The sequence below is a fragment of the Gallus gallus genome, chromosome 4 (assembly GCF_016699485.2).
Source record: "Gallus gallus isolate bGalGal1 chromosome 4, bGalGal1.mat.broiler.GRCg7b, whole genome shotgun sequence".
Lineage (NCBI taxonomy): Eukaryota > Metazoa > Chordata > Aves > Galliformes > Phasianidae > Gallus > Gallus gallus.
The window spans coordinates 19,633,737-19,649,777 of NC_052535.1; the positions used below are offsets into that span (position 1 = coordinate 19,633,737).

At 44.2% G+C, this 16,041-nt stretch overlaps 1 long non-coding RNA gene across 5 annotated transcripts in view; it reads right to left on the reverse strand.

Moving 5' to 3' along the window:
- Positions 1-9,001: 9,001 nt before the first annotated feature.
- LOC112532346 overlaps positions 9,002-16,041 on the reverse strand; it is a 37,549-nt gene continuing 30,509 nt past the window's right edge. For 3 of the 5 annotated variants that reach the window (XR_003074965.3, XR_005859548.2, XR_003074963.3), the window contains one exon: positions 9,002-15,051. This is a non-coding gene — a long non-coding RNA (uncharacterized LOC112532346). Of the gene's footprint in view, positions 15,057-16,041 lie in introns of all 5 variants that reach the window. The other 2 variants (XR_005859543.2, XR_003074964.3) reach the window with 2 other exon arrangements.

Consider the following 16,041-nt stretch of genomic DNA (forward strand, 5'->3'; position numbering starts at 1 on the left):
TTTTTTCTGATCATTCTGTAACATAAGGGATAACACTTGCCTCTCTTTGTTTTAAATGGCAATAATCCACTTGCTAAGTGGAAAAACTACAAGGCAAAAGGTTTTAATTTAAAATCCCAACACAGAAAAGAGATTATTGCTGAAACAAACAAACAAACAAACAAAAACCCTTAAAACTTCTGATATCCAATTATAGTAAGAAGAAGCATATATTATAAAAAAAAAAAATTGCTTGATAAAACAAGAGGCTAATAACTGCTCTTAAATCAAGTATAATTCAGTTCACACCACCACATGTCTTGGAATGTGAGGATCCAGGTAAGTTCAGCAGCTCACCTTCTGTGATGGCTTAGCACTATGAGGTTCTGAAAATCACCTGCCTAAGGAAACAAGGCTGAGGCTCAGAGCCACAAAACCATTAGCAAGGCCAGCGATAGAATGTATTTGTCTATGAGTTTTGCACAGTCCTGTGCTGTTGTGCATCTTGCTGTGAGCTCATCCTTTGGCTCATCCATGTGCACACCGAGCAGCACCATCACATGGCTCAGTACAGCATCTTGGCTGAGGGATGCATATGCCCATGGTACAAGTGCCTTTCCTGAATGAAGTCCTCTTTCCTTCTCACGTAGCTAGGTTTTCATAAATATGCTCATGATTCTTCACCATCTGATGACTTCTAAACTGCAACCATGTAGTTTGCTCAAGTCCTCTGAGCAAAGAGTTGACTAATAAGCTGCAGAACTGGTTAGGACGTAATACTAGCCTTCTGCTGTCTTCACTAGTTAAAATGATATGAGTAACATACAATATGATTTGAAGCCCTTGCTGTCTGTATCCCAGGGTTACTGCTTCAGAGGAGATAGTTTTCCTAATGCATATGTTCTTTGTTTAGGAATGGCAGTGAAGTCCTGTTTTGTTGTTGTTGTTTGTTTGTTTGTTTTTCCTACGATTTCATGCACCATCTCCAAAAGAGCACCTGTTCCAGGTGATAGGAAATACCTGAAGCTTGAATGTGATCAGTTCCATTAGCCTGAATTCCTATAGCTGCACCCTGACATCCACACTGCAAGAAGCCCTAAACACTTCCTCTTTTGCTGGGAATTAACTTCATTGTGTCTCTCAGCCCAATAAGAAATCCCTAAATCTGTTAATCTGTTCTAAAGCTAGAGTCAGCATTGCAGGTGTTTGTGAGCAAAATTAAGACAGATGATTCAAACAGAGGCACCATGAGTTAGGTTCCCATGCTGGACAGAGGGACCTAGGAAAGGGATTTGCTTTTTAACCCTGCTCAGTGTATCTATGCTCCCATGGATTTCTGTGAAGACTGGGAAATATTCAGCATCTTTGAGAATCAGGCCACCAGTAGAGTACCAACTAAGAGTGGAGTGTGCTACTTAATGGATATCAAGTTACTGAGCTACTTTATTTATGCTCTCTGCTGTGTGAACTCATCTCCATGTAACAAAAGCCATTGAACACTGAAGTAGCAAAGTTGACAAGGTTCTCTCTGCATCCTCCTGCTGACTCCATGTGTCCGTGTGCACAGCTTTCATGTATTTCTGTTCTGTGAGGCCTCTGGGTTTTTTTATCAAAACTAGCAAAAGGAAAAGAGAAATGCAGAGACATAATGCAACTTCCAGTCGTATCTGCATTGAAGAAGGTGGATTGAATTTCATCTTGAATGAGCAAATTTTAAGCAAATTTCAAATTTTCTAGTAATATTCTCCAGTAACTTAATCCCTAATGTTATATTTAGGAAGTTAAGAAACAGAAACATAGCACATACCATAGTGATCCAGTCAGAGCAGCCAAGATTTCTAATGATAAAATTTTGCAACAAGCTATTTCCCAGGCAGCAAAAATTAGTAAAGATATCTTTGTAAATCAAAAATAAATAAAAGAAAATCACAGACTGCAGAATGAGGAATGTTGTTTATGCTTCATATACAGAATTTTCATTTCAAATTCATTTACATTCCTGGGGAGTACAATAGCAATAATAGCATTTATATACATGTGTATATATGTGTGTACATGAGTAATAATGACACATACATGGATTCTCACATTCTTTTCAAGGAGCTATGAAAACATCTGCTTGTACTCATCAGACTCCTCTGTAGTCGCTTGTTCCCCTTTTACAGGTTGGACAAATTAGACAAGGAGGTTAAAGGACATTTCCCCGACCACACAGGCAATCAGATGACAGAGTGTGTATTAGAATCATAATTTCCTGGCTCTTCTTCCAAATACTTTATGCCAAGGAACAGGCTATTTTTTTCTAATGTAGCACCTTGGTTATTTGACTTTACTCTTTCTCCCTTTCTTTCTCTGTCTTGTCTTGCTCCATCTCACCTCAAATATAGCTAAACAAAGAATCCCTCCTTTAATACGTAGCTTTGTATTTAATCTGCAGTGCCAAACAGATCAAATAAATATAGTCACCACTCCAGAAAAAGCATGGAGAGTTTATTTAGCTGATGTGATGGCATAGATGGGTTATGAAAACCTCCCAGAGTTTTGGCTGGGAGATGACCCCTTAAGCTCTGATTCAACTCGCTTGTATTGGCTGGGCAGGGCTGCACAGCCTCCCAGGTAGGACAGGTGCAAAGCTGACAAAGACACCAATCTGAAACTGCAGTACCCTGCTGTGGATATTACCCAAAACACACACCTTGGGTCCTCATTTTTCTTTTCCTATAGCATTCCAGCTGAACACACCTCCATATCTGATTTTGCTGAGATTTAAATGCTGTGATGGAAAAGGAAAAATTTTCATGCCTCCTCAAGTAAGCCTCCAAAGGTTGGTTTTAATTTATAGTCCTTCTTTGTGCTGTGAAGAAACATTCTTAAAGGCTGTTATTTTTTTTGCTTTAAAGGTTGGAGTGATTTGATGCAGTACTGCTGGTGTTGCCCTGTACTCCATCAGGGCACACTGTCAAGGGGTAAGCAGGACCCCACAGGTCTCATGGCCGTGGTACCACTGCGATAAGACACCTGGTAAAGTCGCACCAGAGTGGTCAACAGAGGTGTCCCTCAGCTTGTGTCATGCAATTGGGCTGAGCTCATGCTTGTGCTTGTTCTCACTCCCCCTAGCAAAAGCAGGATCCGGCCACCACAGGAAATTCAGCATATGTGCCTGGAAACGCACAGATTCATTGCTGATGGAAATGGTGAAATCCATTTACCCTAATGAAAACAGCTGGACTGATTAGGGGAACACCTCTGAGGAGGTTGCAGAGATGATGACTCTCACAATGGATTAAGCACATTATACCATTATAGCAGGATCTGGAAAGCTTTGATTGAGTTATCTGTAGGTTAAACACATTAGCCCGTTCTTAATCTGCCTTAAATCCCTGTTACTGCTTTTCATCCAAATTATGAGCAGCCTTGAAAACTTGAGAGATGAATATAGCACTTGTTCTCAACTGCCCTTGCAGTGGTTCTCACAAGACAACTTATTTCTTATAAAGCTTATTGCTCTCTTACTTTTGACCACAAAGAGAACTGCATCTTCTCTGTGAAACCAGCAGTACATTACTGGTACTTTTCTTAACTTTAAACTTCTGATTATTTAAAAAAGAGTTGATTGACCCTGTTGTTTTGCAGTCAGGAAAAAAAAAGAAGGGCTCTCATCATAGGGGGCTCCCTTCTGAGGGGAACCGAGGGCCCAATGTGCTGCTCAGACCCGTCCCACAGGGAGGTGTGTTGCCTGCCTGGAGCTCAGGTGAGAGATGTTGCTAGGAACATCACTTGCCTGGTTAAGACCTCTGATTATTACCCATTACCAGTTTTCCACACTGGAAATGAAGAGGTAGGCAAAAGAAGTTCTCCAGTGATCAAAAGGGACTTCAAGGCTGCTGAAGAGATCAGGAGCACAAGTTGTGTTCTCCTCTGTCCTCTCAGTTGGTGACTGGGATCCACACAAAAGGACGAGGGTGGACATGCTGAATGAATGGCTTTGCAAATGCTGTCGCACTCAGGACTTTGGGTACTATGGTTTGGGATGCAGCCTTGAGAAAGGGGGAATACTGACGGTGGACAGGAGACAACTGACTAGTAGGACCACAAATATGCTTGGGAGCAATCTGGCTGGGCTGGCTAGCAGGGCTTTAAACTAGATATGATGGGGGACAGGGGTGCACTGGGTGACAAGAGAAGTGCGTAGGAACGCTGTCACCTTGGGAGGCAGTAAGGGAAAACCCCAGACTTGTCCTGGAGGTATTAGGGAGGGATCCTTTGAGAAGGCAGCAAGGCCAATAGCTAAGCTGAAGTGCCTCTAGACCAGTGCACACAGCGTGGGAAATAAACAGGAGGAGTTAGAAACCGTGGTGCAATTGGGAAAGTATGACCTAATTGCTATCATGGAAACATGGTGGGATGAATCCCATGATTGGAATACTCTTATTGAGGACTACAGGCTTTTCAGAAGGGATAGACGGGGTAGGAGGGGTGGGAGAGTTGCCCTCTATGTTAGAAAGTGTGTAGATTGCTAAGAGCTGTGTCTGAGGAATAGCCTCAGGTTGAGAGCTTAAAATCAAGCATCAGTCCAGTAAAGGGCATCTAGTGGATGGGGACTGCTACAGACCACCTGATCAGGGGTTGCCTGTTGACGAGACCTTCTTGTTTTGGCTGGAGGAGGTGTTGTGCTTGCAGGCTCTTGTCCTGATGGGAGATTTCAACCACCCGGATATCTGCTGGGATAGCAGCATGGTGGGTGGCGGACAATCCAGGAGATTCCTGGAGTCTTCTGAGGATAACTTCCTGGCCCAGGTAATAGATGAACTAACTCGAGGTGAAGCCTTACTGGACCTAGTGCTCACCAATGCAGAGGAGAGCGTTAAAGAGGTTAAGATTGAAGGCAGCCTGGGCTGTAGTGACCATGACATGGTGGAGTTTGTGATCTTGAAGAATGTGGGCCTGACAAAAAGCGGAGTCAGGACCCTGTGCCTCAGGAGACCAAACTTCCGGCTGCTCAAGGAATTGCCGAGTGGAATACCCTGAGAAACTGTCCTTAAGGGTACATAGCTAAAGGTACAGAACAGAGCTGGCAGCTCTTTAAGGACACCCTTCTGAGAGCACAATGGCTCTCCATCCCCCAGAAGAAGTTGAGCAGGGGAGGCAGGTGCAAGGACCTGCAGCTTAAACTGAGGAAAAAGAGGGAAATGTACAGGAAGTGAAAGCAGGGTTGTGTAGCCTGGGACAAATACAGGACTGTTGTCCGTGTGCATAGATATAGGATTAGGAAAGCCAAGGCACAGATGGAACTGAACTTGGTGAGGGATGTGAAAGATAACAAGAAGGGGTTCTACTGGTACATAGGCAGGAGGAGGCAGGCCAAGGATGGCCTTCGTTTCCCCCTCTGATGAAAGGTAATGGGGAGCTGGCTTCCTCAGACATAGAAAAAGCTGAGGTACTCAGTGAGTGCTTTGCCACAGCCTTCACGGGTGGTTAGACTTTCCATGTCTACCAGGACCCTGAGTCTCTAGGTGAGGGTTTGGAGAGTGGTTTCTGTCCCACTGTAACAGTGGAACAAGTCCAAGACCTCCTCATGAATTTGAATATATATAACTACATGGGGCTGGATGATATCCATCCTAGGGTTCTGAAAGAGATGGCTGATGTGGTTGCTGAGCTGCTCTCTATCATATTTGAAAAATCATGGCTGTCTGGTGAAGTCCCTGGTGAATGGATAAAGGGAAACATTTACTCCTGTTTTTAAGAAAGGGAGAAAGGAGGACCCAGGGAACTACCAGCTGGTGAGCCTCACCTCTGTGCCTGGGAAGATCAAGGAGCAATCCTAGAAGCAATGTTAAGGCACAAACGAGACAAAGAGGTCATTTGAGACAGCTAGTATGGCTTCACCTTCATCTTGCCTGCCCAGTCTGGTGGTGTTCTACGATGGGGTGACGGCATTGGTGGACAGGGGAAGGGCAACGGACGTCATCTACCTGGACTTCTGCAAAGCTTTTGACATGGTCCCTCACCACATCCTTCTCTCTAAATTGGAGAGGCATGGATTTGAAGGATGGACTGTTCGATGGATTAAGAATTGGTTGGCTGGACAAAGCCAAAGGGTCGAGATTAATGGTTCTGTGTCAGGGTGGAGGCTGGTCACAAGTGGTGTCCCATAGGGGTCAGTCTTGTGACCGGTGCTCTTCAACACCTTCATCAATGACACAGATGATGATATTGAGTGCACCCTCAGCAAGTTTGCAGGTGACACCAAGCTGAGTGGAGCAGTCGATACATTGGAAGGAAGGGAACATCCAGAGGAACCTGGACAGGCTGGAAAAGTGGGCCCATCAGAACCTAATGAGGTTCAATAAGGCCAAAGTTCTGCACTTGGGTCGGGGCAATCCCAGGTATTTATACAGACTGGGGGAAGATCTCCTTGAGAGCAGCCCTGCAGAGAAGGACTTGGGGGTCCTGATGGACGAGAAGCTACACTTGAGCCAGCAATGTGCGGTTGCAGCCTGAAAGGCCAACTATATCCTGGGCTGCACTAAAAAAGGAGTGGCCAGCAGGGGGAGGGAGGTGATTGTGCCCCTCTACTCAGCTCTTGTGAGGCCCCATCTGGAGTACTGTGTCCAGGCCTGGAGCCCCCAGTACAGGAAGGATGTGGAACTCTTGGAGTGGGTCCAGAGGAGGGCCACTAAGATGATTAGAGGGCTGGAGCACCTCTTCTATGAAGAAAGGTTGAGGGAACTGGGCTTGTTTAGCTTAGAGAAAAGAAGGTTCCAGGGAGACCTCATTGTGGCCTTCCAATACTTGAAGGGAGCGTATAAACAGGAGGGGGAATGACTGTTTACGTGGGTGGATAGTGACAGGACAAGGGGGAATGATTTTAAACTGAGACAGGGGAGGTTTAGGTTAGATATTAGGAGGAAGTTTTTCACTCAGAGGGTGGTGACACACTGGAACAGGTTGCCCAAGGAGGTTGTGGATGCCCCATCCCTGGAGGCATTAAAGGCCGGACTGGATGTGTCTCTGGGCAGCCTGGTCTAGTGGTTGGTGACCCTGGACATAGCAGGGGTGTTGAAACTACATGATCATTGTGATCCCTTTCAACCCAGGCCATTCTATGATTCTATGTCTCTTTGAAGCATCACAAACATGCTTGTGCAGTGTTCTTTGTCAAGGCCTGGGCCTGTGAGGCTCTGTTGGTGTGGCCCTGTCTGATGGGACATCTTTCCCCACATTCCCAGAGTTATCTGGGCACTCAGTCTATGCCCACAGATGCACATGGAGATCAAAAGCAGGAGCTCCTTGGGATTAAACCAGCAGTGGGAGCAGAGTACGCTGCAATAAAGGAGAACATTTCTCAAGATCAGCAATACACATTCAGCTCAGCAATACACATTCAGCACTGGAGAACTTCAGCGCTGGTTTTTATCCCAGTAGACAAATGGTTACTCTGGTACTGGGCAGTATGGTATGTCTTGTCATTCTGCTGCCATTTTGTAATCCTTCATACAAATATCACATGGATGTGGATTGAGCTGTTTTGGTTTCTAATCATATGTTTTAAGAAGAGTTTCTGGGCTTAATGGTCTGTTTATGGAATATGCTTGGGCTTTACACATGCCAGAAGAGCACGCAGGCAGCGGGAGGGGCACAGATTGTCTAGATGCCAACTTTTCGCAAAAGAAAAGCTTCATAAATCACTTCCCTGAGCTGTCAGTGCTGTTAGCAGCTCCCTCTGGCTCTGTGCAGCTGAGGGCTTATATTGAGCACAGCAGTCCTTGCAGCCAGAGCAGCCCTGCTTGTGTTTATTTTTCTAACTTAATTACCTACAGTGAGTGAAAGCTGGTATGAGCTGAGGAGATTTTTCAAAACACACTAGGTAATCAAGAGCTGCGACAGGGCTCTTCAGTGCCTAACAACTAATTGTGCACAGTAGCCAGCAACCCTGCTAGAGCCAGCTTGGCACCACTTGCTCCTTCCTAAGCACCTTGGTAATGAGTATTCCTCACTGAGGGATTCTTAAAAAACAGTGTTTTTGAAAGAGAAATAGTGTGGCTATCTGGACCCAAACCCACAGAGCTAATGCAGGCATATGGACAATGCACACAAAAGCTTCCCAGTGTCAGATGGGAAGAATATGGGCCACAAATTCTCTGTCCTTAACTTGCAGCCACACAGATGGTTTAAATTACAGCAGATGTGTGAAAATTAGCTTCAGCTTGTGGCTGAGTGGAGGAGCATTTCTAGAAGGGGGTTCAGGAGGTGAAGGCTATTTTTAAGACTCCTGTACTACAACAAAGTCTTTGTAACAGGGTGGCACAGCTGACTCAAGGTGCAGATTGCACTCACAGAGAGGCAAGGAATTCATTTAGCTCTGCCTTGTACTGGGCTACCTGTGTTCACTTCATTCTGCACTGATGCATTAGAAGAAGGTGCTTCATCCATGCTATTTAGCCAGACTTCCATAGAACTGCCCATAAAACAAAAAGGTGAAGCTGCTGTTTCATTCAGGTTGGGTATTAGTAAGAATTTCTTCTCAGAAAGAGTGGCAGTGCACTGGGATAGGCTGCCCAGGAAAGTGCTGGAGTCACCGTCCCTAGAGGTGTGTAAGGAAAGGGTAGATGCATCACTTAGGGACAGGGTTTAGTGGACAATATTAGTCGTAGGTGGATGGTTGCACTAGACAACCTCAGAGGCCTTTTCCAACATCAACAATTCTATGATTCTTCAGAGAGCATCGTTCTGGAGGCATCAACATTTAATTCTGTCTTTTTTCCTTATTTCTACTTTCTCCAGGATCTTCTCCAGAATATGCAGACAGAGCTATCTTCCATTTAGGATTTAGTGTATATATGCAGGTTTATGCAGATCTATTTTCCGCTCTGAAACTCCTCAGTTAGCCACTTCAAATTCACCACACTTGAACATTTGCTTTCAATAAGAAAAAATGTTGATTAAATCAGTGTCCTGGCCAAATCTAGTAAGTTTTCTCTGGCAATACCTTTAATGAGTCCCATTTATTAATTTTTTCCCCCTAGCGTACTTGTGTAACAGATTTCCAGATATTAGCATCAGGAAAGGCAATATTTGGCCTGTCATATGAGAAAAGTAAAAACAAGCAAGCACAATTCCTTTTGTAGAGCACCTCATGCTCTCCTAATACCTATGAAAAGATCATTTTGTGGAGCTAAGTGTTAAAGTATGCTGGTTTATATATGATTATGTACAAGCATGTATATGTTTACATACACATGTGTATTGTAACACATACCTTACAATCAAGAGACCACTGACCCATGCAGCCTTTTTATTTCTGGCAGATCCTTCTTCTTTTTTTTTTTTTTTTTTTCCCCTCTCTCTTATGGGATTGTTCTTTGATGTAATTAAGCTCAATTGATATATCCCTTGTGGTATTTTAAAAAAGAGTCATCATTTTTTGAGCTTCAAATATTATGAGTCTGAGCATTTTGGCTTCAAATTAAAATGAAATTTGATTGTGCTTTTAAAATATTATGGCTAGATAAATTAATCACATCAGAAAATCCAGAAGAAGCCAATAAAAATAATAATAAACATCATCTGCTACCTCAGCCCAAGCTCACACATCATACTTTAAAGCTTTCTCATTTCAATAGGACATCTAACTAAAGGAAGGTGGACTAAGAAGCTGTTGCTTGTACAACATGAGTATCAGCCAGACATGGGTGTCTGGGTATGTGCAATGCCCAGGGGAGGTGGAGGCAAGCGGCCCTCCATGTCGCAGCCTGGGGTCTGCAGGATGCAGGATGCCTTGCCCACCAGGCAGCAAAGGGACCGTGCATGTTCCTCTGCCACAGTCCTGTTGGGACCACCTGTCTTACTGGGACATGGTCAGGTTTCCACCACTCTATCCTCAGCACCCAGGTAGGGCCAGCAGCAGTGTCAGTTAGTTCCACTTCTGGTTCTGGTTTTGCAGTATTTGCCTCATTTCATGGAAACTGGACTCACACTATCAATTTATTTCTCATTCTGTGGGCCACCAGCTGGTAACGATACAATTCTTGTTTACTGCTGACCTTGGCTAGATGTGAAAGGGTGACTTAGATGTAAATGGTTCCATCTTCCATTCCCAGACCCCTGAGCCATTATTTCCTTCTGCCCTACCAAGCAATGCACTGTTTTTAATAAAATATATTGCCATTGCTTTGAATATTTTAATGCTCTAGCTATTGAAAAAATCTATTCACAGTAGCCTGGATTGGGCAGAAGTAGTCCAAAGGCAGCATTCACTGCCAACATTTTCTTTGGTTGCTGCTACCAAAATCTCCCATTTCAGTCTGTGACCAAAGTGCAAGGTAGTTATTCCTTATTAATTGTGAGTATGGTTCCATTAAGACTGCGAAGTAACAGTATAGCCAACATAACTCCTACTCCTCACTGTATAAAGGTAAACACTAAAGTCATCAATCACTTTGTGGCTGAAAAGGGAGCATAGCAAATGAACCTCAGATGTCGTGCCCTCCAGTACTTGTCCAAAAACACAGTTTGATATAGATGTGGCAGTTGACAGCATTTACCTGCTTACTGTGGGTCCTGCAATAGAGATAGTGACCACATGTGCAACCGAATTTACACGTGAAGCCATAGCAGGGCCAGACAGTGACAATGTCATAGGTCATTCCTGACCATTTTTTAATCATGTTTTTCTTCAAATTTTTCGACTCTGTGGGAAATGGACATTTAGAAAGTTCATTGTAATTACAGATGAAACCAAGTGTTGCATTGGAATGCCCTGCGGGACAGAAAGCCCAGTTTTCAAGAGGCTGCATGCAGTACACAATCAGCAAACCCAATCTCTTTTCAGCTTAAATAGTTTTCTGCACTATACCTTATTAAAGGAGACATTATTTTTCTCATTTATCTCGTTATAAACTATCTCAAAGTGACCAGTGGTAAATCACAGCTCATGGATTGCATGTACTTTGGCAAATACTTCATTAGTATTCAGCAAGGCCTTGTTCTTGTGGAGCTACCTTTGAGATTCCCAGCTCAAAGGGTTGCATTTGCTCATCAAGGAAATAAAACATGCTCCTATGCTCTTACTGGCATGAAGAGTTTTGAGAATAGCAGTACCCAGAAACATGAGTTGTGGTGCACAGAGAATAACACTGTCATCAGTTTCCCCCTTAAAGAATGCGGTGAACATTTCCTGCTGTCTCCACAAGAGCCAAGTGCTGGGATGAAATCCTGGGGCAAGAGAACTTCTTTAGGAAAAAGGAAGGATCTTCCTTTCTGCACAATGTGGTTATGCATTGAGAAAGGCGGCACAGGGAAGTCCCTATCCTTGGAGATATTTAAGACAAGTATGAATGTTGTGCTTAGGACCATGGTTTAGTGGTGGACTTTTAGTAGTCCTTTTCCAACCTAAATGAGTCCATGATTCAAATACATAAAGCTCAATTTTTTACCTGACAGTGCTTGAACTGGAAAGGAATTCAGTGTCTGTCCTTAACTTGAGGATGTGTGGTTGTAGACGTGTGGTGGCACATGTGTGAATGTGAGCAGCACTGCTGGTTCCTCTGGATCCCAGGAAGAGGCATGGAGAGCTGCAAGTAGTCACTTCCACCCTTCTGTTCTCCTCCCCCCGCACTTAGCAACCCTTTAATGCTGTTGCTACCATACAAAAGACTGTAAAAACATTGCTGAAAAGGGCAACTGAGAAATTCCCTAGACTTGGTGGAAAGTGGCACCTAAATGCTGGCTTTGGCCCAGCAGGTACCCTGTGCACATAAATGTCTCGTCACTGGACTCACGCAGTGGGCTGCTTGCTTGGACAGGCATGGATCTATATTATACCACTGGTAACATGGGATCCATGGCTGGTTTTTAAAACACATTTAACTAAATGCTATATAGAATAATAGAATCATAGAATAGCTCAGGTTGGAAAAGACCTTAAAGATCATCAAGTCCAACCACAGAATATGATGAAGTAACAGTTATGTGAAACATCAAGCTTGCCAATGATAAATGAATACCTCCACGAGAATTCAGTAATGTTCTATAACCCCACTGCTGCCTTTTCAAAGTGCTGATTAATAAAACCCAACAAGCACAGGACACGAAGGCATGACCACAAATTGGCACTGACCCTTGCTAAACGTTGCCAGTGCAGGAGTAGCCCAGGGACTCACTGCTCCCCTTCTGTAGCCCACTGAGGGGCAGAAATTCAGAAACTGCCTTCGCCTCATCTACACACACCAAAACGAGAAGCAGTAAGGCGGCCAAGCACCGACTTCACACATTCTCTGTGTATGCTGCCTAATGGGCCTCAGATGGAAGATAAGCAGCTCACATAGAAAAGGGTCCAGTTACAATTATTGCAGAGAAAACAGGGAGGCTTCATGGCAGGCAGACCCCATGGGGTAGGGCTGCTCCTCCTGGAGACGAGTCCACAAAGGCTTCTTATGCCCTGAGCACAGACATGTCTGACACCACATTAACTTCACGTGGCTTGGAAGGACCTGCAGCACAAGGATAAGGGTTTGTAAAATACAGGCTATGCATAAATATTTGTATGGAGCTGTGTAAGGGGTATCATAAATTTTTTTTCAGTCTATGTCTGGAAATGTATCAGCAGTTTGTGTAGTATGCAGTCCCATTTATGTTAAATGCATAGTGATTTTTCCTGTGTGTGCAGACACTCTTTCGAAGATAGGCTATTAAAAGAAGAGAGACAGGTGACAGAAATATGCTGTTTTAAAAGACAAATCCAGATTAGATTCATGGGAAAAAAAAAAAAAAAAAAAAAAAAGCAGAATCCAGCTCCCTAAGCAAAGGAAAATAGTGATGTGCTCACAGTACAGTTTGTGCTGCTATTGCTATATCCATAACAGAAGGTTCCTTCTCATCAAATTAAATTAAAACCAAGCCCATTTTCTGAATCTTGCCTGCTGCCTGGGTCAGAGGGAGAAGGCAGGAAGTACTTCTGCAGGAGTACTCACTGGAGCTCAGCAGAGGTTAGTAACATTTCTACAGAGGTGGCAGTATTTGTGAGGAGAGAATAAGCTATTTTATAGAGAAGTGCATTCTTGCAGATCTTGTCTCAGTTACATCCTTAGGTCATCAAGACCAAAGCAATCTTAGGGGGCTTAGCTGCAGAGTGTTATGCATACTTATATACTATCCAAGTAGAAAATTACACAAGATGACCTCAAATACCCACACTGAAATTGTTCTCCATTTTGGAGAGATGTGTATAAAATTTGAGCCCTCCAGTCTTCAGCTGATTCTGTGTTTCTTTTCCATACACAGAGGGGGGTAGAAGGGAGATGAAGCAGATGCCACTGGAGGATCTTCTCTCTTTTAGAATCGACCTTCTCCTTAGAGAAGAGAGGTACCCTGCATGGACTCTGGTGGGTAAATGTGCTTGTTGAACCCCCATGAGGATTTGGTTTGTTTAATCTGGCTAGAATGATGGTAAAACAGTGAGAGGATTCTGCAAGAATTTTTCTGGTGTGAGACATCACCAAAATTGATCCTATTTTGAGCATTCCACTGTGGCTGATGAGAAATGTGTGTGAAACTATCTGCTGATCAGAAGAGCTCCTCTTTCACAATCCTTTCATAAAACAAAACTAAATATTTGGGCTGGGTTTATTTATTTATTTATTTATTGCACAGACATGTCTGGTGCACTACACCATGCTTGTTTGTGGGAATACAAGAAAAACTGTTCAGAAGCAGCAGCTGTGGAGCAAGATAAACATCATGAGAACCAAGGACACCTCTAGAAGAAGAAAGAATAGCTCACGGCTCTGATTGGATAAGCACCCACATGAATGGTTGAAGAGTGTAGAATGCTCTGTTGACATGTAAAGGTGGATGGGAAAGTTGTAGGGGTGGATGATAAAGCTAGAAAACTTGTGAAGGTATATAAGCGAGGTGAGAACTTGTAATAAACGATTTGGATCGTTCACATCTGAGTCCAGCATCAAGTCGCTGCACTCGTGACACCAGCTTTCAAAACCATTCTCCCCTACTGCAAGGTTGCAGCAACACTTCAAAAGCACTTTGGTGCACCTCTCCCCACAAGGAAAGCATAACTCAGAAGGGGCAGAACTGATGTTACAGAGAAGCTGTTCATCACTCATTAACGTCTCAGCTGTGTTGGGTGCAGTGGTAGTGAGAAATGCAAGCTGCTGGGGGGGTTAGAAGTAGTTCATCCATGGATAGTAAATTGTACTGAGTCACTTCATAAACATTTTCCAACAAGAAACTCTTTATCACGAAGCTAGGACTTTTAAGTGAATGTTTAAGTCACTATATAATTGCTTTCAGGATGATATCAGAACGTGGAATATACCTCTAGAAATGTTATTCTCACACATTAAAAGTCAACAGAGTGTATGGTTAACATACCAACCCCAACAAAGATGAATTCAGATTAAGGACTCATCTGAAATCACTGATGTCTGATATGCAGTGCTTAGGGATATGCTGGGAAATTGTATTTACATTAGCTGACTGCCATTAATTTCTGAAGTGGGTTGTCCTCTTTTTTTCCCTCGTGCTCACAACATTTCAGAAACAAGTGTGAAACAACAGATAATTGCATTTTACCACTAAAAAGCTAGAACTCTCATGTAAGCAATCACTGCTAATCAGGAATTTTGGCCTGGAAAGGATGGGAAAGGAACACGTACAGAGCCACACATTTCCAAGCCTGAGAAGATCTTGAAGTGAGTGGAAATGGTTGGCATCACAAAGAGAAAATGCTATTTAGATCCCAGCACCTACCTTACTTCTCTGTGCAATGTGGCTGTAGACCAGAGTGGTGGGGTGGTTTGGAGAGTTGTGGAATTCTCCCACCTTTACCTGCATTGCCATGGAGGGAGAAGTTCCGACCTGGACAGCTTTGGTGGAACACAGCTGTAGATGGAGGCTGGAGAAGATGCAGGGTCTGCCTGTGCTGTTGGTGGCCCCACAGGGAAAAGTCTCTCTTGCAGCTTCATCTGTCAGCCATCCATCACTTGCAATCTGACTTGAAGGCTCAGCCTGAGGGACTCTGTCCTGCTTCCTCTTTGTTGGTCCATCCCAAGGCTGCTCTTCGGAGTAGCAATAAGAAGAGAAGATGTCCTATTTGTCAGTGATAACTGTCAGAGTGCTCTGACCCACGATTTGTGGAAGAATTGCAGTAGAAGAATATCACAGAATCACAGAATGGCCTGGGTTGGAAAGGACCTCAAGGATCATGAATCTCCAACATCTCCCACCACAGGCAGGGCTTCCAACTTCCACATTTAATACTAGAACAGGCTGCCCAGGGCCCCATCCAACCTGGCCTTGAACACCTCCAGGGACGGGGCATCCACATCATCTCTGGGCAGCCTGTTCCAGACCTTACCACACTCATAGTAAAGAACTTCCTCCTGACATCCAACCTAAATCTTCTCTGTTTCAACTTAAAACCATTTCACCTTGTCCTGCTGTTATCTACCCTTTCAAAGAGTTGACTCCCCTCCTGTTTATAGGCTCCCATTAGGTACTGAAAGGCTGCAATTAGGTCACCCTGCAGCCTTCTTTTCTCCAGGCTGAACAAGCCCAGCTCCCTCAGTCTGTCTTCATAGGGGAGGTGCTCCAGCCCTCTGATCATCTTTGTGGCCCTCCTCTGGACCATCTCCAACAGCTTTCTTGTACTGGGGACTCCAAACCTGGACACAGTACTCCAGATGGGGCCTCACAAGGGCAGAGTAGAGAGGGCTGCTGTCCTGTCACCTCCCTGTGCCTGCTGGCCACCCCTCCACTGATGGAGCCCTGGATACCACTTGCTTTCCAAGCTGCAAGAGCACCCTGCTGGCTCATGTTAAGTTTTTCATCCACCAGGACTCCCACGTCCTTCTCTGCAGGGCTACTCGCAAGGACTGCTCCTTCCAGTCTGTATATATGCCTGGGATTCCTCCGGCCCAAGTGCAAAAACCTTGCACTTTGCTGTGTTGAAACTCATTAGATTCACCTGGGCCCACCTTTCAAGTCTGTTGAGGTCCCTCTGAATGGCTTCCCTTCATTCCACAGTGACAACACCACTCAGCT